This window comes from Pinus tabuliformis, chromosome 7 (assembly GCF_031772625.1).
Source record: "Pinus tabuliformis cultivar Carrire ecotype Pingquan chromosome 7, CPIR1, whole genome shotgun sequence".
Taxonomy (NCBI): domain Eukaryota; kingdom Viridiplantae; phylum Streptophyta; class Pinopsida; order Pinales; family Pinaceae; genus Pinus; species Pinus tabuliformis.
In genome coordinates this window covers 571,903,316-571,927,122 of record NC_142293.1, presented here as the reverse complement: position 1 = coordinate 571,927,122, position 23,807 = coordinate 571,903,316, and positions in this window count along the sequence as shown.

Genomic DNA, 23,807 nt, shown 5'->3' with positions numbered 1-23,807 from the left:
AATTGGGTACCGAAGGAATAAATCCCTATTAACTCACCATGGTATCCTCACCATTGAACCATTCCTTAGAGAGATAGAAGTGATATTTATCTATTTTATTACTATACAATGTGGTACTAGGGAAGAGAACCTAGGCAACAAGGGTCAGAGGTGCACATGGTTTGGGTAAACCAACTTATACTTTGGTGGAGGCTCACTCAAACATGAATGTAATATTGTTACCATCAATTATGTGTTGATGTAGTGATTTTAGTAAAAATAATATAGAATACATTATTTTCATTTGTAATATATCCCCTATTCGAATATGAAAGGAAACCTCTTGATCAACCTAGGGGCTCCACATCAAAGTAAAATAGTGTAGGATACATTATTATCATTTGTAATAGATTTTAATATCATGAATTCACCCTCTTACCATGAAAGAGCAATAAAATCAAGCTTCAAAATTTTTACTAGAGATGAGAAGAAACATGAATAATAAAACAATGAGAGCTTGTTGTTGAAAAATGTTGAACTCGGTTTGGTCTTTGTAAATATGAAATGTACTTTTGATTCCTGTATATTGTAAAATGAAAGAGAAATTATTATTTTTATTTTGAAGCCTGGGATTCATGCTCATGGTATTTTCTTTTAGAGGTCAAACAACCGTTGTGTTCTTCTAGGGTTTGTCCTAGGTCAAGAAGTGAAAAGAGTCATTGTTATATGTTGAAGACCCCATCGGGCATATTGTAACTTGTAAAAAGAATTATTTTTGTATTTAAAAGTGTTAAAATACCCTCCAAGGCTAAGTTGTCTTTCCAGCTAAGAAGTGGGCCTAATTTTGAGGAACTTCGTCCACCTTGAAAGCTTATATATGGGAGGGAACTCGACCTCCTAGAGACACAATTCACTCTCTCATCAAGTAAGAAAAGGAGAAGAATAAAGAGGCTAGCGAAGAAGCAGGAGGATGAGGTTTGGTCTATTTTATCTCTCTCTCTTCACATGTTTGATGGAAAAAAGCTAGGGTTTTTTCTGTTGGGTTAGGGTTTTTCTACTGTAGGATTGAACTTGGAGAAAGTGTAGAAAGAAGGTCAAAGGAAGGCTCATTAGGTCATCCTCAAACCATAGAAGAGAGGTAAATTCAAGTGAAAGTATAAATAAGTCTTGGAATCCCAAAATAATCTCACATGTGTGGAAGTAGCTTCTACTGGAAGTGCCAAAAATGTCAGACCTGTAGTAAGAGGCCAATATTCTATTGTTAGGGGTCAAAGTTGTGCTACTGAAAGAGATTTGACTAGGTTAGACTTGGATGGAGGAAATACATCATCAAGAAGGGTGGAATTGGTCTTGGAGAGGTATTGGTCTTGATATAGAGGTATTAGAATTCATGAGTTGAAGAATCTATAAGAAGAGAAGATATTTGTGGGTTTTCCTCTCAAGTGAAGAGGTTTTGGCTTTGGCTTGAACCATATATCCTTGGTTCTTATGTACTATTGATCTTCTTGTTTTGTTATTTTTTTTATTATAATAATAACACAATAATACAAGAAGAAGCTAATAAGTAAGGAAAAGAAAAAATATATCCCAAGAAGTTATCAAGCTAAAGGGAAATCATTCAATCTATTTCGCTATAGATTCCTTAACATGGTATCATACTAAGGTTGGCTAAAGGCATGATGAAGATCAGTACTCCCTTGAAGAGTTTTCTAAAGAAGTGTTTGATGGTATAAAATCATCTCAAGAAGGGCATCAAGGCATTGTGGGATCTCCTACTTTTCAAGAATTATGCGACCAATACATCTACAAAGGACGAAGGACTATTCTTAGCTCTTGCTAGCACATTTGAAGATGAGAACATTTGGGTAATAGACAATGGAGCATCAAGACATATGATTGGTGAGCACAAGAAACTAAATACCTTATCAAGAGGAAAATATTCTCTCTGTTAAGCTTGATGACAAGAGGAGATATCCTGTAATTGGAATTGGATCATCCTTGCTGGAATGAGAGAGTGGATGAAGCACTCATCTCAACAACATCCTATTTTTTCCAGGTTTGAAAAAGAATATACTTTCTATTCCATGTCTAGAAGATACTGGATATAGAGTTGCTTTTATAGATGGGAAAGTTGTAATATGGGATAAAAATTATAACATCGAAAATTTAAAGATGATTAGGATTCGAGAAGTAATACTCTACCTATTGTCGACTCCTCTATCTCAAGTTTTGGTTCACATTGAAGTAAGCCCATGTGAACATTGGTGTAGAATATTTGGTCACCTTCACTACAAAATCGTACGTACTCTAAACTCAATGGTGAATGGCATACTCAAACTCAGGGAGGAACATGAAGGGGAAAAATGTCAAGAGACCATTTGGAAGTATTTCTTCTAGGTCAAAAGAAATTTCGGATCTCATTCATTCCAATGTGTGTGGTCCTATGTATACAAAGTCTCTTGGAGGTCATATATATTATGTGACACTCATTATTACCATTCAAGAAAAACTTTGGTTTATTTTCTAAAATACAAGGATGGAGTATTCATTAAAATTCAAGAATTCGAAGCTGAAGTGGACAACCTTAAAGAAAGAAGAATAAATATTCTAAGGTCTAATAATGGAGGAGAATACACTTCAAAGGAAATCATATCTTTTTGGAAGGAGTCTGGGATTAAGAGGAAGTTGATAGTCCCATACAATCCCGAACAAAATGGAGTTGCGGAATGAAAGAATCAATCTATTGAAGAAAGTGTAAGATCCATGTTACATGATCAAGATCTACTAAAATTTATGTTGGGTGAAGCAACTAAGGCTGTTGTATATATTCAAAATAGAATTCCTCATGGATCATGTTGTATCAGCTACAACCACCCTCCAAAATTTTTCCTTAACCTATTTTGGAGCCTCCCTACCAACCTTTCATCGCATTTTGTCTTGCTTTGTCAAGTACTCAAGCTTTAGTGTTTTCCTCGCACAAAGGTAGCCTGTCGATTACAGTCGATCCATTCCCCTCACAGATTGTTCACCTGGACTTGCTCCAGCTGCAGGCTGAGCAACTCCCCTTGAAAATTGCACATTTCTGGAGGGTAGCCAGCCTTCCCTGCAGAAATTGCACAATCCAATCTGGTAGCCTGTTGGGTTACAAGATTACGCAATCCAGCCATCCAACACTCCCAACAAGATTTGCACAAATTTCCCCAGCATGGCTGCTTAGCCCAGGATTTGCACAAATCTGGGTAGCAGTCATCTTATTTTCCTAGAAATTGTGCAATCCTCCTGGGCAATGAGCCCAGCTCCTAGCCAGGAATGCGCATTTTCCGAAGCAGTTGAGAAATTGCATGCATGAGTAGTGCGGTTGACCAGTTCCACCCAGGACCAAGGAGACTTGACTTGCATGCATGCATGACTTGCTCTTCCTTGAATAACAAGAGGCAATATGTGAATGGAATCCCATGATTTAGGGAGCTATTTTTAGCAGCCGGAGGTTACATGCAAAGTTGTTATAGAAGTTTTCCTCCAAGTGTCGCTTTTTCCTCGATTTGTGGCAAGCACGTCACGAGAACAAACTTTTTATTTGACACATTAGAGCTCATTCGTTGACATCTATCTTGGAGTTCTGACATCCTGTAGCACATCTAGGACTCTTCGACACATCTGACTCAGCTATTCACGGGTAAGTGGCCTCAACTTGTCTTTTTCAACATTTATGTTGCTATTTGTGTATTCGCTTGTGTGAGTGTTATTTTCTTGATTTCTTTGAACACTTGCTGTCTCTTACATGTATACTAGCTTGTCCTAGCTCTGTTTCATTTTTTGTTGCTATCTCACTGCTGTCGCATGCATGAAACTATTTTTCCACAGACGTTTGCCCAACCGGTGCACTACCTCACCCACATGCATGCTGATTTGTTTCCTAAATCTTTCATTCATGGTTTGCATGCACTGTCAGTCACTTCTACAATCACTTAGTTTCACCATGCATTTATTGTCTTAGTTGCTTTCAGTTTCCAGTCAGCAAGTCGGGCAAACCTTGGCCCAGGCTCTACCTTCACCAAGGCTGAATTGTGCAATCTGGGGAAGGAAGGCTCACCTTCCTCCCCACAAATGAACATTTTTTCCTAGCATTGGCCTCTAGGACTGTTTTTCACATTTCTAGAGGACAACGGCTACTTGGCCCAAAAAATTACGCAAATTTGTCCTTGGGCGAGCAATTCTTCCCACCTGGAATTACGCATTACGCAATCCCAGCAGCAAACTACCTGACTAGATTGTGAATTTTGTAGATCCAGTAGCCATTCCTACCTCCCAGATAGCCCAAACTACCTTTTGTGTAGTTCTGGCAGCTAGTCACCCAGCCTCCAAATAAAATTTCCTCAATCTTGCTCATCTGTTTCCCAGGTATGTGTTGTGTCCTTCCCTAGATTTGCTTTGTTTCCACTAAAATATTTCTTGCCTTGCATGCTTCTTTCTTCCAGATATTTTAGGTGTTTATCTGTCTCAATGGCTTCCATGATAATAGGATCACAGGACACTAATGGATTTGCAGCTGAAGTAGCAGTTGAGTAGGTGTCCTCTAGTCTGTCGATCTATGAAGATACAAAGTTGTATCTAGAAAAGGACATCAAACTTAAGTGGCAAGAGGTTAATGAAACATTCGTAGGCACTTTTATGAAGACCTCAAAGATTGACAGGTGTATATGAACATCCACAAGTGTAGATTATACTAGATTGCATGTAGATAGCACGTGTTCCCTTGCCCAGATATGATTCACTCAATTGTCTCTCACACTAACCTAGAGACGATGACCTTCAACAATGTTATTGGGACGAATCTTGCAACCTTTTGGGCACAAGATTATGATGAGATGTATTAGATGTTAGAGCCCGCAACTCTCATGAGTCCTTCATTCAGCTTGCCCAGCAGCAGAGGTAACTCCAGAGACATCTTGAAGGATTGGGTAAAGGAGCGACCTCATTTTAGGATTACACCCAACGAGATCTACAAGACAAAGATATTGAGGAAGGTCTACCATTACTTGTTCATATTCGCATGTCCACTCAATGGTCAGGAAAGTGCTAAAACCTTTCCCCAGAGTTGGGTGATCACATTGGACCAACTGGCTAGAGAAGGAAGACCATGCAACTGGTCTGACATACTGGCTCACCAACTGAAGGAAAAAGTCACGAAGGCTCGATAGTCACCCGAGGGTATGCATGTAGAGATTTACATGTCTGCCTACATCCTAGATGCATTTTGTGCCTAACACGAGTTCTCAGGCTTGGAGTGGGCATGGTCACCAACGAAGACTATTGTGAACAGATATTTCAAGTTGTTGTTCGAATTCAGTTTCAAGGGAGTAATCATACGGTTGTTTGACCATTTTTTCACCCTACATGTCAAAGGAAGCAATGGAGGCATTGTTAGGAATTTCAAATTGGTATGCCTCACTGTCTAACACTTTCATCTGAATGCTCAATGTGGAGAAGCCTTTGCATGTTCTGCCAAAGTTTGCCTTGGACGTACTTGTCATGCAAGAAGTAGCATATCACATCTCAACAAGATTGATAGCAAGACTGTAGCGGAAGAAGAAGGCACCTTGGCCCACTCTTCTATTACGGATTGGGTTATATGAGATCTAAAGTATCAAGCAAGTGAATGTCGAAGTAGAACAGATGAAGAAGTACCCATTCAACCTCCGAAGCTTCAACCCGTATGACCCACATTGCATTGTGAAGGATCACTACATGAGAGTTGAATTCAAATAGATACATGAGAGTTGAATTCAAATAGATCCATGGGATAAGAAGAGAATGGAAGAAGCAGAGAAGGAGGTGCATGAGCTGAGGGAGAAACTCTAAAAATAACAAGAGCTACGCCAAAAGGAGAAGGAAGTGCAGCAGTAGCAGATACACCAGGCGGTGCATCACGTGCAGACAAACGAAGTAGTGCCCATACAAGTAGTTGATTGATTTGAACAACCAGCATTAGGTGAACAAGGTGAACCATCGCAGGGGAAAGAATTTTCTCATGAGATAGAACAGGTGCTTGAATAGTTGGATGTAGACATGGAGCAGCAGGTGTTAGAACAGGACACTGACCTCATGCCTCACCACAAAGAGGTCGACTCACCCACTTCAATGCATCCAAATGATGAAAAAGTCTTGAATGGCCAAGGAGGCACTGAGATCCTTGGTGGTCAGCCAGAAGCAAAGGTGCACAACATCTCCTTTCACGAATCTCATCACCGAGTTGTGTAGTCTCATAGAGTACCAACTCTGGAGGACCAAACATCCCCTGCACAAGTTGAAGAAAAAGTGATCATGACTGATGTACACAAGAATCCAACTGCTTTGGCTGATGCAACTAGAGTATATGGCAAAGCCACTAGCTCAAGTGTTCGTTTCCTCATAGCTTAGAATAAGCGAATGTTGAAGGAACTACAGGTGGCCAAGCAAGGAGGAGACTTGGTGACAATGTCCACCCGAGCTGAACTGAAGAAGGAAATACTAGATGAAATATTGTCCCTTGATACAACTATGCGAGCATTGTAGTCCAAGTTTGGTACTGTGCACCAAGCAGTAGTCCATCTCCACGGATTGAAGCATCCATGTGCGAGGAGAGAATGCATCTTGAAGAACGTACATATTGTCGTTGATAACATGCAAGCATGGACGATGAAGTACAAGTGACCCTCGCTTCACTCGCCAAAGCTGATGAGGGCCAATGCTGTCAACCTGCATGCATGTATCTGGAGTAAGATCTAGAACTATGAGGACCTACCGCAACTCATCACTAGCATACAGGCTTCCCATGCACGAACATTCTAGAGCATGGATGTTAAGTGCACACTCATGTGATCCCATCACCAGGGACTCTCACCTAGGTGAAGATAAAGAAGCAGGTTCGACAGGACCTTGACTTGTACTTCGATGAGTTGATGCGCACCACCACCAGCCTAGACTTTCCTATCAGTGTAAACATCATGCGCAAGTATGTTGATGGTCCGGCCACATTGAAGGCAATGATGCACATGCTTTTAGACAAGTTGCACAGAGGAGCCCGAGTAGTGTACCTGGATGCTATGGAGGCATAGTTCAGTTTTCAGATGGATGTCACAACAAAACATACAGACGCTATCAAGGACTACCAATCTTGGCATCAATATGTTACAATTGATAAGCATGAGAATGTCGAGCAATTAGACTTCCATACTTTTTCTATGTCAGAATGATCTCTATTTTGGCTTGTTCAAGCCATTGTTCACATGGGTACGTGTGCATTGTAATGTTGACTCATGTCAAGTGTAATTAAGGTCTCATTAGTGGATGTAACGGTCATAGAGTAGGTGAAGAGTCATGAGGATAGTTGAATGGTCACAAAGGGGAATGTCAAGGGGCACCCCACCCTTTGTTATAAATAGTCCCTCATAACTGATTGTATAGGATTTTTGGTCAGCCAAGCTTCTATTAAGAATATCTTGAAGAAAACTTGGACAATATTGTAACGTGCCTTGGCTTCTCCACTACACAGAGCTAGTACATCTCTTTCGAGGAGCAAGTGGATGTGGCTATTCACTAATGGGGCTAGCAGGTTTACATGGATGTATTGTATGATTGGAAATTACACTTTTATATAATAAGAGACAACACATTTTCATGCATATGTTGTTATTGTTGTTCGATTGCTTTGGTTGCCTTAATGATATATCTTGTTTAACTTACATATTTGTGTATGAACTGATTCCTGTAAAATTATATGAATCTTGTTGCAAATGTGTTTTATATGTTGTTAATGTTGTCCTGTCCATGTTGACCACTTTGTCGGACACCAGATAGACCTTTCACATGAACCTTGTTGTAACAATTTTTACACTTGTTCCCATTAATCCATGAGTGTTGTACGTGTTATCTTACCTTGTATGTTGTGACTACTGCATTCAAGTGGACTTCTCCACCAAAAGTTGTGTATGTCATTTTGTGTTGTGTGTTCCTAGCCAAGTTGGTACTGATCCCTTTCAAGCTAGAACTCACCTTCACGCTTATCTCCCCCCTTATGTGTTAGAACCTCTCCTACACCTTCCTTGACTCACTACAACAGTCACACCCTTGCCACTGACAAAGTTATCTTACTTTCCTCTGTGCAACATCACGGTCAAGGAATTACCTTATGACCCACTGCTGGGACTCCTACACCAAACAATCTGAGGTCTAATTGGGAATTCTTAATCGGGAGATCCCCTTGACATGTTGGCGGGTCTAGCATCGTCAACATTTCTGGCACTAGAAGGAGGGCCTGATGACAAGTTGTGTCCTCTCATCCAGTCTTGAACCTTTGCACATCTTTCAAGGAGTCTTTCACTCTTCTTCCCCTACAGTGTTTTTCGAATCGTGAAGATGCCTCCATCACAGGGAAGCTTTTTAATCTCTTTTCCACTCACACATATGATGGTGAAGGTGAAGTGGCCTGGCCTGAGCACTTACAAAACCTTCTTTCCATGATTCACGACGAAGATGAGTTTTCTAACGAACAAGCTGGTTTGCTGCTTACATACACACTTCGTGAATCTCCATTTCATTGGGTGCTCAGCCTACTGGCTAACACCATGCACTCATTTGAGCACTTACGTGATCTCATTGAAGACACGTTCTATCATTTTGATCCAAACCATCTTGACCGGAAACTATTACGGCAATGGAGGGCTCAGCATGAATCAATTATTGATTTTTGATAGCACTTCCGTGACTTAGAGTTTCAAGCTCCAAGGAGCTAGATGAAGTTTTCTTATCTTTGGGACCGGTTCAAGTATTACCTTAAGAAATCTGCTCATCCCAAGAGAAAGCTTGAAATCAAGCCTCTCTCAACATTATTCATTAATGGAGTTGCACAATCTCATCTGGATGCGAACACCATCTCAAATGACTCTCCATGTTCCTCTCATTCAACAACTCCACCACTACAAAGTGATGCTGAAGAGAATACTCACACACCTGTTCATCGTTCACACTCTCCCAACATCACTTCACTTAATTTTCATCCAAATTTGGTTGTGAATCCTTCTATTTCTCATATGAATTCTTGTCTATGACCTCCATCTTTGCACTCGGGTGTTCCTCCGAATGATGATGTCTTGCGTTTGTCCATTCTGGACTCTTTGCCTGTTGTGAACGAGGAGCAATCCATTGACAAAGTTGGTGTTGCACAACCAACATGCACTGTCATTCATGAAGAGTATGAGTGGGAGCTTGAACATCAACACTCGGTAAAGGATGACTCCCTTCCTTCTAAGCCCCCTCCATTCTTTCCTAGCCTCTTTCGTGAACCTGCCATGCGTGATTTTGCATGTGTGTCTTCATCGATGGATACATCCATTGTTGATCACTCGCATTACTCAATAGATGTTAGTCCATCATCCAACAACAGAGAGGATAAGTTACGCATTAAAGATCCACTTGATCCTTCATTTGTCCTTTCTGGAGACACAGAGGATGAGTTTATTAGCTTTTCATCTACCCCTCTATTTGATTCATCTGATCATGAGGATGCCAAAGAATTCATTGATTTTTCTGATTGTGGCAGTTGTGATCCGTTTACTTCCATTTTTTATCACAATCATGACTCTATCGTAGTTGATATCTCAAAGCCACCGGTTTATGATGATCTATCTAATGATGAAGTTGAGACACCCAAGACTGTGGAGGCACTTTAGCCCGAGTTGATGGTTATGTCAGGCCCTCACTCTCTTGGAGTTAGTCTCACTTCCAATCGTGGAACTGTTCAATCACCCAAGGCTCCTCATCACCCATATATATGCATTGAAGATCCATCTCATTCACATATCACACTTCCTCCACTCGAACTACACGATCCCATTTCTCATGCATTAGAGGAGTCTTACATTGCAAGCATTCGTTTGCGACGCAAGTAATCTTTGTTTCTTTCGTTTGCTTGCATGTCACATTCAAGAGTGTTCTTATGCTCCAAAGTTGCACCTAGTGTCACCCAACACCATGGTAAGTCCACATACTTCCCATCATGCACATGCACTCACTTATGTCCCGTGGGAACTTTGAAACATGAAGTGTGGTTGTCTTCATTGTTATATATTTCTTGCTTGCTAATTCACACAATTAGGTTGCTCGCGGACCAAGCCTTCACCAACGTGGGTCTACGAATGCACTGGTGGTTGCATTGGAAGTATCACTTCATGTGATCAGGCGCATGCACCATTAGTGTAGGAATAGGAGTAGTGTTTTCTTTCAGTTGTTTTCTTGCATGTTTTTTTACTCACGTTCTTTGATTTCTTGTTTTCTTACTTGCTTTGCCTTTAGTTTTTGCTTCTTCTCTTGCTTTGCTTGGTTGTGTGTTAGTTTTGCATGAAACCATGTATGACTCTTGAAGCAAGCTGGGCAAAGTACAAGAGGGCTTGTACAACTTTCACTACATGGTTATCTGTCATCTTGCCTCTGTATGATGAGCTTGTTACTTTTAGTCCATGATAGGTCAAAGGAAAATATGTATTGTTCAAAGTGAATCTTGGTGATAACACAATGCTTGCACGCTAACTAGCGTCACCTTCTCTAGTCAGTTGTTTTTGGGTTAACCCTTGTCAAATCAGTAAAGTAGGGTAAGGTGAGGTGGAAAACCTTAATAGGCATGTCAAAGATACAATAAACTACTTCTCTATTGGAACAAACTCTTCTGCTCTCAATAAGTTGGGATCCCTCTTCTGCCTCTGAAATGAATAAGTGGTATGCACAGTGAAAAATGAAAAATTCAAAGTCAAAAAATTCAAAATGAACAATAAATAAGGCGAAAGAAGAGAAAGGTTTCCTGCACAGGGAGGTGATGCAAGTAACTCTGATGGGGTACTCACCAAGCTTGCTGGGAGCAAAGCCATGTTTTTGTTCCCATGTGACTCCACCGGGGTGCTGTCCAGGCCTACTGGTAGTGGAGCAACACCAGAGATCAACCTAAGACATTGACGACTATACTGCTTGTCCACTTATATACCTCTCAACCCCAATCGAAGCAACTATGTTACATTGGCTTGGAATGTGTGTCAATCAAGTAAGAGTTTGGTAGATGGTACACCTTTCAATCAAGCTAGTGTGAAGCCAAGATGAGCTAAGAACTGAATAATTCCAGAGGTGTTAGACTTGCTTTTCATGAACAAGGTCTATGCAGAGAGCTAGAGTTCTACCAGTGTGTCACCAATTGTTGTAGCGGATACAACCACCCTCCAAAATTTTGTCTTAGCCTTTTTTGGAGCCTCCCTACCAACCTTTCACAACACATTGTCTTGCTTCGTCAAGTACTCAAGCTTCAGTGTTTTCCTTGCACAAAGGCAACCTGTCGATCACAATCGATCCATTCCCCTCACAAGTTGTTCACTTGGACTTGGTCTAGTTATAGGCTGAGTAGCTTCCCCTTGAAAATTGAACATTTCTAGAGGGTAGCCATCCTTCCCTCCAGAAATAGCACAATCCTCTCTAGTAGCCTGTTGGGCTACAAGATTGCGCAATCCGGCCAGCCAACACTCCCAACAGTATTTTTGCAAATTTCCCTAGCAGGGTTGCTTAGCTAAGGATTTGTGAAATATGGACAGCAATCAATTGCTCTACTCGGAAATTTCATAGTCCTCCTAGGTAGTCAGCCTAGCTCCTAGCTAGGAATGTGCATTTTTCCCAAGCAGTTGAGCAACTTCATGCATGAGTAGTCTAGTTGACCAGTTCCACCCAGGACCAAGGAGACTTGACTTTCATGCATGCATGAATTTCTCTTCCCATAATAGCAAGAGGCAACATGCGAAGGGCATCCCATGGTTCAAGGAGCTATTTCTAGTAGTCGGAGGTTACATGCAAAGTTGTTTTAGAAGTTTCCCTCCAAGTGTCACTTTTTCCTAGATTTGTGGCATGAGTGTCATGAGACCAAACTTATTTATTCGACACATTAGAGCTCATTCATTAACATTGATCTTGGAGCTTTGACATCCCACAGCACATCCAAGACTCTTCGACACATCCAACTCATCTATTCACGGGTAAGTGGCCTCAACATGTCTTTTTTAGCATTTCTGTCCTTTTTTGTGTATTCACTTACGTGAGTGTTGTTTTCTTGATTTCTTTGAAAGCATGTTGTTGTTTACATGTATACTAGCTTTTCCTAACTTTGTTTCAGTTTTCGTTGCAATCTCACTACTTTCGCATGCATGAAACTGTTTTTGCATGGACGTTCGCCCAACCGGCGAACTACTTCACCCACATGCATGTTGATTTGTTTGTTTAATATTTCATTCATGTTTTGCATGCATTTTCAATCACTTCTGCTATCACTTAGTTTCACCATGCATTTACTGTCTTAGTTGCTTTCACTTGCCTGTTGGTGAGTCAGGCAAACCTTGTCCTAGGCTCTGCCTTCACCAAGGTTGTATTACGCAATCTGGGGAAGGAAGGCTCACCTTCCTCCCAATAAATGTGCATTATTTCCTAGCACTTGCATCCAGGACTATTTTTCACATTTCTGGAGGATAGTGGCTACTTGGCCCAAGAAATTACACAAATTTGTCCCTAGGCCAGTGGTCCTTCCCATTTGGAATTGTGCATTGTGCAATCCAAACAGCCAGATGCCTAACTAGATTGCGCATTTTGCAGATCCAGCAGCAAGTCCTACCTCCCAGACAACCCAAACTTCCTTTTTCACCATTCTGGCAACCAATCACCGAGCCTCCTAGTAAAATTTGTGCAACCTTGCTCATTAGTTTCCTAGGTGTGTGTTGTGTCCTTCCTCGGATTCGCTTTGTTTCCACTAACATATTTCTTTCCTTACATGCTGCTTGTTTCCAGATATTTCAAGTGTTCATTTGTCTCAATGGCTTCCAAGAGAACAGGATCGCAGGACATTGATGGAGTTGTATATGGAGCAACAATTGAGAAGGTGTCCTCTAGTCTTCCGATCTATGAAGACATGAAGTTGTATCTAGACAAGGACATCAAACATAAGTGGCAAGAGGTTGATGAAAAATTCACAAGCACTTTTGGGGAAGACCTAGAAGACCACCAGGTGTACGTAAACATTCACAAGTCTAGTTTGTACTAGAATGCATGCAGATACCCTGCGTTCCCATGTGCGGACATGATTTACTAGATCATCTCTCACACTAGCCCCGAGACGATGACCTTTAGCAGGGTCAGTGGGAAGAAGCTTGCAACCTTCTAGGCATGATATTATGATGAGATGTATCAGATGTCAGAGCCTGCGACTGTCATGATTCCTCCATTCAGCTTGCCTAGCAGTAGAGGTAACTCGAGAGACATTTTCAAGGATTGGGTAAAGGAGCCAGCTCGCTTTAGGATGACACCCAACCAAATCTACAAGACAAATATATTAAGGAAGGCATATCAATACTTGGTATATTTCCATGTTGACTGAGTGGCTAGGAAAGCACTGAAACCTTTCCTAAGAGTTGGGTGATCCCATTGGACCAACTCGCTAGAGAAGGAATACCATGCAACCGGTCTAACAAGCATGCTCACTAGCTGAAGGAACAAGTTACGAAGGCTTGACAGTCACCCGAGGTTATGCATGTAGAGATTTACATGTCCGCCTACATCCTAGATGTAGTTCGTTCCCAACACGAGTTCCCGGGCTTGGAGTGGGCATGGCCACTGGCGGAGACTGTTGTGAACACATATTTCGAGTTGTTGTCTCAATGCAGCTTCAAGGGAGTATTCATATCGTTGTCCGACCATTTTGTCATCCCAGTGTACAGGTTGATTTTCGAATAGAATCCACCCTGCATGTCAATGGAAGCAATGGATGTGTTGTTAGGCATCACAGATTGGTATGCCTCACCGTCCGACACTTTCATCTGAATGTTCAGTGCAAAGAAGCCTCCACACGTTCTACCAAATTTTTCCTTGAATGTACTTGTCATGCAGGAAGTAGTGTATCACATCTCACAGGATTAACAGCTAGACTACAGTGGAATAAGAAGGAACCTTGGCCCGCTCTTTTGTTGTGGATTGGGTTATATGAGATCTAGAGTATCAAGCAAGCAGATACTGAAGTAGAATAGATGAAGAAGTACCTATTCGCCCTCCAAAACTTCAACCTGTATGACCCACATTGCATTGTGAAGGATCACTACATGAGAGTTCAATTCAACTGGATCCATGGGGCATTTCATTGGGCTGAGGAAGACTCATGGATGTATTGCTACGATTCTTCTAGACCCAATGAACATGTTGACTTCGCTGTAGAGTGGTTAGCAAAGCAGCATGAAGTAGCATCACAGAGAGCACCAGTAGTAGCAGTCACAAAGGCAGCAGAGCCAAGAATACCTGTGTTCAACAAAGGGAAGAGGAAGATTGTTGACCACATGGAGGAGGAGCAAAGCTATGAGTTTCGAGCAAATCCACTTGTAGAACAAGCAGCTATAGCTATTCAAGAAAAGAGGTAGCAATGCGACAAGTGAATTGCATTAAGGCAAAGGGATAGTAAGAGAATAGAAGAAGCAGAGAAGGAGTTGCATGAGATGAGGGAGAAACTCTAGAAAGAACAAGAGTTGCATCAACAGGAGAAGGAAGTGCAACAACAGTAGATACAACAAATGGTGCATCACATGAAGACAAACGAAGTAGTGCCCATACAAGTAGTTGATTCATATGAACACCTAGCATCAGGTGAACAGGGTGAACCATTGCAGGGGAAAGACTTTGCTCATGAGATAGAATAGGCACTTGAATAGTTGGATGTAGACAAGGAGCAGCAAGAGTTAGAACAGGACACCGACCTCATGCCTCACCACAAAGAGCTCGACTCACCCGCTTCAATGCATCCAGATGATGAGAAAGTCTCGAATGACCAAAGAAGCACTGAGATCCTTGGTGGTCATTCAGAAGCAGAGGTGCACAACATCTCCTTTGACAAATATCATCATCGAGTTGTGGAGTCTCATAGAGTATGGACTTCGAAAGACCAAACATCCCTTGCGTAAGTTGAAGAACGAGTGATCGTGACTGATGTGCATAAGCATCCAGATGCTTTGGCTGATGCAACTAGAGTATACACCGAAGCCACTAGCTCAAGTGCTCATTTCCTCATAGCTGAGAATGAGTGAATGGCGAAGGAAATACAGGTGGCAAAGAAAGGAGTAGACTTGGTGACAATGTCCGCCCAAGCTGAGCAGGAGAAGGCAATACTATATGAAGTGTTGTCCCTTGATATAGTTATGCGAGCATTGTACTCCAAGTTTGGTATCGTGCACCAAGTAGTCATCCATCTCCATGGATGGCAGCAACCATGTGTGAGAATAGCACGCATCTTGAAGAACATACATGTTGTCATTGATAACATGCAAGCATGGATAATGAAGTACAAGGGAGCCCCACTTCACTTGCCAAATATGACAAGGGCCAATGCGGTCAACCTGCAAGAACGTATCCGGAGTTAGATCCGAAACTATAAGGACTTACCGCAACTCATCACTAGCATACAGGCTTCCCATGCATGAGTATTCAAGAGCATGGATGTTATAGTGCACACCTGTGTGACCCAATCACTTGGGACTCTAACCCAAGAAAAGACAAAGAAGCAGGTCCAACAGGAGCTTGACTCGTACCTCTTCGAGTTGATGCACACCACCACCAGCCCAGACTTGCCTATCAGTGCAGACATCATGTGCAACTATGTTGCTGGTCCCGCCACATTGAAGACAATGATCTGCATGATTTTAGACGAGTTGGACAATGGAGCCCAAGCAGTGTACCTGGATGCTATGGAGGCAAGGTTCAGGTTTTAGATGGATGTCATAGAAAAACATACAGACACTATCAAGGACTACCAATCTTGGCATCAATATGTTACAATTGATAAGCATGAGGATGTCGAGCAATTGGACTTCTATAGTTTTCTATGTCAGAATGATGTCTAGTTTGGCTTGTTCAAGCCATTTTTCACATGGGTATGTGTCCATTGTAATGTTGACTCATGTCAAGTGTAATTCAAGTCTCAATAGTGGATGTAAAAGTCATAGAGTTGGTGAAGAGTCATGAGGGTAGTTGAATGGTCACAAAGGGGAATGTCAAGGGTCACCGACTCACCCCACCCTTTGTTATAAATAGTCCCTCATAACTCATTGTATAGGCTTTTTGGTCAGCCAAGCTTCTATTAAGACTATCTTGAAGAAAGCTTGGACAATATTGTAACGTGCCTTAGCTTCTCCACTACACGGAACTAGTACATCTCTTTGGAGGAGCAGGTAGATGTGGCTATAACGTTTCGTTGATGGGACTAGCAGGTTTACATGGATGTATTGTATGATTGGAACTTACACTTTTATATAATAAGAGCCAACAAATTTTCATGCATATGTTGTTATTGTAGTTGGAATGCTCTGGTTGCCTTAATGATATATGTTGTTTAACTTACGTATTTGTGTATGCATGTATTCATATGAAATTATTTGAATCTTGTTGAAAATGTGTTGTATATGTTGTTAATGTTGTCCCGTCCGTGTCAACTGCTCTACTAGACACTAGACAAACCTTTCACATGAACCATGCTATAACAACCATTTCACTTGTTTGGACTAATCCATGAGTGTTGTACGTGTTATATTACCTTGTATGTTGTGACTATTGCATCCGAGTGGACTGCTCTGTCGGAAGCTGTGTATGTCCTTTTGTGTTGTGTGTTCCTCGCTGAGTTAGGACTGATCCTTTTCAACTTGGAACTCACCTTCACCCTTATCTCCCCCCTTATGTGTTAGAACCTCTCTTACACCTTCCTTGACTCACTGCAGTAGTCACACCCTTGCCACTGGTAGAGTTATCTTACTTGCCTTTGTGCAACATCGCGGTCAAGGCATTAACTTACAACCCAGTACTGGGACTCCTACACCAAATGGTCTGAGGTCTAACTAGGAATTCTTACTGGGGAGATCCCCTTGACATGTTGGTGGGTCCAGCATCATCAAAGATCACTAGAAAACATGACTCATGAAGTAAAATTCATTAGGAAGAAACCAAGTGTGGACCATCTTCAAATACTTGGTTGTCATGTCTGTGTTCACATGTAAAAGGACAAGAGAAACAAGTTGGTTGTAGAAATACTTCTAAGGCTTATAGGATATATATAAAGGAATTACATTGAATATAAGTTAGCCAAGATGTGATATTTGATGAAAACATTGCATTTACGAAATCAAAAGATCTCTCGATGAACTCCGATGACCAAGAAATTTCTATATTTGAAGAGGAAGGTACCAAGCAGGAAGAAAACTCAAATCATGAAGGTGAAGGTCCTGGTGAACCTGTGTAACCTATGGTCATCCTAGAAAGTAGAAAGAGACCTAATTGATTGAAATGTAGTCTTTTAGATGTAGAGGGGCATGGAACAACCAAAGGCACATTCACGGTAAATAAGAAGCCCAAAATATAGTCAAATTATGTAGTGTACATGACGAAGTTAATAGAATATGAACGAACCACCTTTGAAGAGGCTGTAAAAAATCAGGCCTTGGAAAGATGCCATGAATGAAGAGTATCAATCCTTAATGAAAAGCAGAGTTTGGTAGACTATACCTAGGACCAAAGAGAAATCTGTGGTAACTTCCAAGTGGCTCTATAATATTAAACATGCAACACCTAGAAGTATTGAAAAGTATAAGGTAATATTTGTGTCTAGGGGTTTCTCTCAACAGGAAGGCATTGGCTATGAAGAGACATTTTCACCTACAACAAGGTATACCACTATAAATTTGTCGGTCTCTTTTGGAAGCATCGATGGGATGAAACATCCATCAATTGGATGTCAAAATTGCATTCCTGAATGGCACTATTGATTAATAAGTCTATAAAGAGAAACCCTTCGGATTTGAAGTCAAAGACATAGAGACTTATGTTTGTAGGTTGAATAAGGAATTGTATGACCTCAAGAAAGCACCAAGGGCATGGTATGCAAGAATGGGTGCATACCTACAAATATTGGGCTTGTTAGAAAAAAAAATTTGATCTGAATATAGACATCAAGGTTGTGAAGGATGAGCCTATAATTATTCTTATACGTGTGTGTTATCTTCCCATGACAGGTGTGGAAGGTCGTATCCAAGATTGCAAGAAGCAACTAGCAGCATAATTCGACATGAAGGATATAGGGTTGATGCACTATTATTTGGGACTCAAAGTTTGGCAGGGACCTAATGAGATTTATATAGGTCAAGGAAATTATGTGATCTAGATGTTGAAGAGGTTTGACGTGATGGATTACAAACCTATGACTACTACCATGATTGTTATAGACATTTTTGTGCCTTACAGCATGGAGCATGAAATGTCAATAATCCAAGGGATCCAAAGTCCCTAAACATGTTGTTCTTACCCTTAGAGGAACAAGGTCAGCAAACCACAGCACTTCAGATCAGTTCTCCACTGAAAAACACTCAGAAACAGGTCAATTTTGGATCAAAGCAGCTGCTCCAAAGGCTACCTGCGTTGCATAGCAAGGGCAACAAGGGCTACCTGCGCTGCATAGCAGGTACAACACAAGCTACCTGCGCTGGGCGTACTTTGATATGTGGAGGAATATTTTCTCAATGTGCCAGTGCCCAGGAAGCTTCCAAAATGACACTTGGATCAGAAGATTCGCCTAATGATGAGTTAAGAGCTTCTAAAACTCCAAGTGGAAGGTAGAAACTCTGAGTGGACTCAAGGACTGAAGAACAACTGGAGTTGAAGAGGACAACAAGTCACACATCAAGCTGACTTATCTTCACTCCAAAACTCTATATAAGGATCTCATCCCATGGGATTTGGAGGCCGGAATTTAGTGCAAAGAATTGTTGTTGGTTTACCGTTGTGAGTATTGGGTGATTGCTTGAGGGAGGTGAAGAGGAGATTTCTTTCCGTCGGGAAGGTGATGCTGGATTGGACCTCTGACGGTTGTATCACCGCCTGAGACTTACTTCCTTATATTAATAAAGCATTTGAGGTTCTTCTATTCGCATGTGTTTCAATGGTGTATTGTCTTACTTGCGTATTTGATTTATGCTAATCCTTGAATCAATTATGAATGCATGCTTCTTGTAGTTTCCTTTTCTTGTCTTGTTCGCAGGATCTCGTGTAGCTGGGCCCGTGAGAAGACTTGGAGCTGGGAGCAAGCGGCAAATAGAGGAGATTGGATCGACCATTTGCGCAAGACATCGGTAAGTGGATCTCTTCCTTTCGTCTCTTGCATGTCATAAAGAAGTAACTTTAGATAGCTTTGCTTCAGCTGTTGCTAAGGAACTATCACCCTTAGAGTGGGATAGGGTCATTCTGTGTTGGATACTTTTCCCCACAACAGACTAGCGACTCCGCTGGGGATCGTGTCTTGTTGGTAGCTTGTGTTTCTTGCTATTCATTTCTTAAACAAAGGGAGTACCGAATCGAACTACATCCGAATCCTTCGAATGCAAAGTAGAGGGCAGCTACTCTAGCCCAGTGCTGGGCATGTTTATGATGTGAAGAGCTGATCCACAAGGACTCTTTTTAGCTCTTTGTGATAGTGTTCATCTTCCTTAATCATCCTCTAGTGTATACTTGACTGATAGCCTTTGATTTGGCCAAAAACCATTGATTTTTGAGCAAACTGTGACCCGGAATCTCAGAGAGACGAGAGTTGTCTCATCAGTGCAGCTGCAACAAAGGCTACCTACACTACAACGCAGGTCCCGAAGGGGCTACCTGCACTGCATCTCAGATTGACAGTGCAGCACCTGCGCTGATCCAGTTTTGCCTTGTGCAGCTGGGGTTCCCTCCTGTCTGTTGCCCAGTTTTCAATATTGTTTTTGCAGCCTGTTGTCAACCTGTATACCCAGCTGAAACTACCTTTCTTTGCCTTCATTCCACCTCAGTTGTATGAAGAAACCGTGATTGTTCTTATTGTATTTCTTGCTTTCATTCACGGTTTCCCATAGCGAAAGTGAACTAGTCTTGCTATGACCTCTTGGATCTAGACCTATGAGAAAGTGTCGTTGTGATTCTAAGAGCTAGTTTATTGTTGTTCATAGCTGCTTGAGCATTTGCTTTCGTTATATGGTTCGAATCTCAGTATTTCTTGTGTTGAAACGAGTGAATCTTAAGGTGTTCTTTTGATTATTGGACAAACACTTGTTTGCTTTCGCTTGAAATTGAATTCGAAATTATACAACAGCTTTCTTTTTGTGATACATCAACATTAAGGAAGAAGAAAAGAAATACTTGCATTGTGCATGTGCATTTTGACAGTTTGCATGTCGATTTAGGAAAAGTGCATCAGTGTGTGCTCTATGATCTGTTTGAAAAGATGATGTCTTTCTTTTCCTTCAGTAGTTAAGATTTTCATAAGTTGAAAGAATTGAAAAAGCTTGCTTATCATTCTCAGACTGCATTTAGGAGTTGTATCATACATCACGTGCTGATCCATAAAGGAAAACTGCTAAGCAAGATCAACCTAAAAAGAACTGAATTTATCTAACAACGCTTTGAAACATAACGAAACACAGTAGAGGTCTAGGTAGAGACGTGAACCGGCGTCGTTAAACATAGTGACTGTCGATCTCTAAGAAGGTGGGTGATTCCTCCTGAGGGACGATAGCACTAATACGGATTTGTGCTCCCGCGTACCGTCGCGTATATTGGGAGAACCCTATAGGAACAAAGCCTTTATCCATAGGAAGCCGTGTCGGCCGCCCTACTGATCGCGATGCAGTGAACACAGCATTCACGAAGATCGACCACTCGTACCGTAAAACGTATTCTGTGGTTTCGCGAAAGGTTTGGCACACCCTTGCGTAGAACTCCAGAGTAGTTTCTTTTGGCCTTTTTCAAACTCTATAACTGAAAAAGTCCATCCGAGCATTTGTCACTTCGGGCTCGTTAATACATCGAAGGAGACTAGAGTCATCTTTAGCTTTTTCTCGACTCTTAAAAAGTGAAAAAGCAAGTTGTGTCTAAAGCGTCGTCATATAAAATTCATTCTAAACGGAACATAATCACCCCTTATTCCTACGTTGATCTTTAGGTTGAGAACATGGAACACACCAACCGAGGGATTCCACATGATGGAACCCCTAGCCTTTTCTCCTCTTGGGGAGAAGTTGGTGCGCCCCACATGGCCACATTGTCGCTTCCAGGACTGACAATTGGCCTGCCAGTTTGGCTATTCTCAACTGCTGTAGTTCAGACCACCACAGTTCCTGAACAGTCGAGTCAACAGTTAGACCAGTCTAGAGCTACCCTCCGGCCTTCCACTTCTTATGAGCCTTCCTCCGATCCTTCTTCTTCGAAAGGTCAAGCCGCCAAAAGTGGAGCTCCCATAGAAAAGAAGAAGGAAAAGAAGAAGAAAGAAAAGAAGCAGAAGGAGCCAAAGGCGCCTGGGGGCAAGCAAAAGGTATCTAACGAAAATCCACACACAGAACAGACCGGGCGCAAATCGCCATGTGTCATATGTAGAGGAGACCACCTCCACCGTGATTGTCCCAGTATTCCCCGGATACTAAGGGACTGGTCCCCTCGTTTGCACAGTCCGGAAGCGTCAACCTCTGACAACTAGGTTGAATGCTTACCGTCAACCAACGAAAGTGAAGGTTCTAGACGATGAAGGGGAATGAGATTCCCCTGCGAACTGTGTGAAGGCAATCACACCCTCCGCCGTTGTCCCTTTTTAGATGAAGCAAAGAGAATTTTGGAAGATCAACCGGTTGCACCGTTGCTACTTCCTCCTGGATACCAAAAACTCGCGCCAAGTCCTTCGTTGGTCGAAAATACAGCTGCCCCGCTCATAGGGCCAGCTGAAGTGTCAGTCACTGAAAGTGAAGCTACTGAATCCGGACCGGACGAAAGTCCAAAGGTCGAAATGGCAGTTGACCCGGTTCTCCCTTCAGAAGTTTCATCTTCAAATACCACAGTCACTGAGGATTCATCTTCAGTTGACACCCCTACCGAAGAGAGTAAGGATGACACCGTCCAGATTCTTTTCATCAACACCGATTCTGATGAACATCGGGGCAATGTGCCCACTCCTTTATCGCAGGAAGGAGCATCGTCAGGATCATACTCGGCCGTATATTCGGTCCCACCACCAAGCAACCTGGTTGTGTCCTTTGATTGGAACCAACTAGGCAGACCTCGGTTGCCAGCCAGTATACCATTTAGAATTATAGTCCAAATATACAAAATGGTGATGGTTGGAACTATCATTGATGAAGGGGCATCTGTGAGTATCCTGTCCTCTATTGCTTGGAAAGCACTGGGTTGCCCGGCGCTTTTGCCTGAGACAAGAAATCTCTCGGGTTTTGACAAAGGAACCAGTCGACCATTAGGGATTCTACCTAATGTGCCTATTACCTTGAAAGAGAAGGCCGTCAAGATAAACTTGATGGTCATCCAAGGACCCTTGGATTATAACCTACTCCTTGGACGAGACTACTTATATTGCATGGAAGCAATAGTCTCCTCACTCTTTCGAATAATGTGTTTTCCATATGAAGGAAGAATGGTCAAGCTCGTAGACCAACTTTCACTTCCGGGATCACGCATCGCAAGTAGTTACATACCTATCCTCAATGGTCTATTTGATCAAGAAAGGTCTCTCCCTCCGGTTCTTCTTCCCGATGAATGCGAGTAATTCGGGAAAGGAAGGCCGGAACCCAGGGGGCATGCATCCTGGTCTGCTCTGGAGGCAGAAAAAACCTTGGGTGTAGAGTAGAATTTCCGCGGGAGAATATGACTAGTCCGTACCCCATCCCCTCCTTCTTATTCGTAAAACAGAAGAGCCGAGAAGAGCTCTCATGCGGAAGAAGGGGCTGTTAGGAATGGGGTTGTTCTGGTAAAAGATTCTTTTGTTAAAGTTATGTGGGAGGACGGGGGCCCGTTACTCACCTTTGTCTAAATAAGTAGGCTCTGCCAAAGAAGGGGATCCGTTTGCAGCAGCAAGTAGTAACCATCTTTGGATTAAAGGCAAGCCTCACCCATTAAAACAAATGTTTTAGAGGATAAGTAGGGGCAGCCTCCAAAGAAAGGGATTCAATTGCTGCAACAAATTGTAACCATCTTTGTGTAACCTAATGATAGACATCGCCGAAGAAAGTTTCTGTTTGAAAGAATTAGCAGAACAATCTTTGGGTAACCTGAAAGAGGTAAGCCTCACCTGTTGAAAACAAAGGTTTTTGACGGAAAAGTAGGGGCAGCCTTGAAATTAGACTTACACCTGGGGGCATGCAAACCTCTTGGAATGCAAGCGCGGGCGGCTTCTTAGTTTTAGGTAGGACTAACCCCTCTAACCCATAGGATAGGCTGATACCCGGCTTGCATGAAGAGAGGATATGGGGCAAAGCGTAGGGAGATGAAGCTCCTTAAAAAATAGGAATCTTCCATGAGACCTTACTACTTTATGACTGGTAAAAACGAGTAGTTTTGGCAAGGTTCATGCTCGTTAAAAAATAAACGCAAGTTCCGAGCAGTTTTAACGTGGAAATTCATGCTCGTTAAAAAATAAAAGAAGCTTGTGAGCAGGCTTCCCCCAGAGTTCAAGCTCATTCAGAAAAAATGAACCGGTAAATAACCATTTGAGACCGTAAATTCATCAGCCATAAAAGCCTTGGTCGTGTTTGTGCACCATCACCTCCACTTTTCATCTTGGCTGATCATTCACATCCACTTGATTGTTTACCTATTTTGAGGAACAGCTGCGAAGAGTGATCCCACCTAGCCATCCTTGTAATACTGCCGTGATTGGAAAATTCCAACCTGTACCTGGAATCTGCTGCTATCCCTGTTTATCACTCGTTCCTCAAAATACGAGTCTT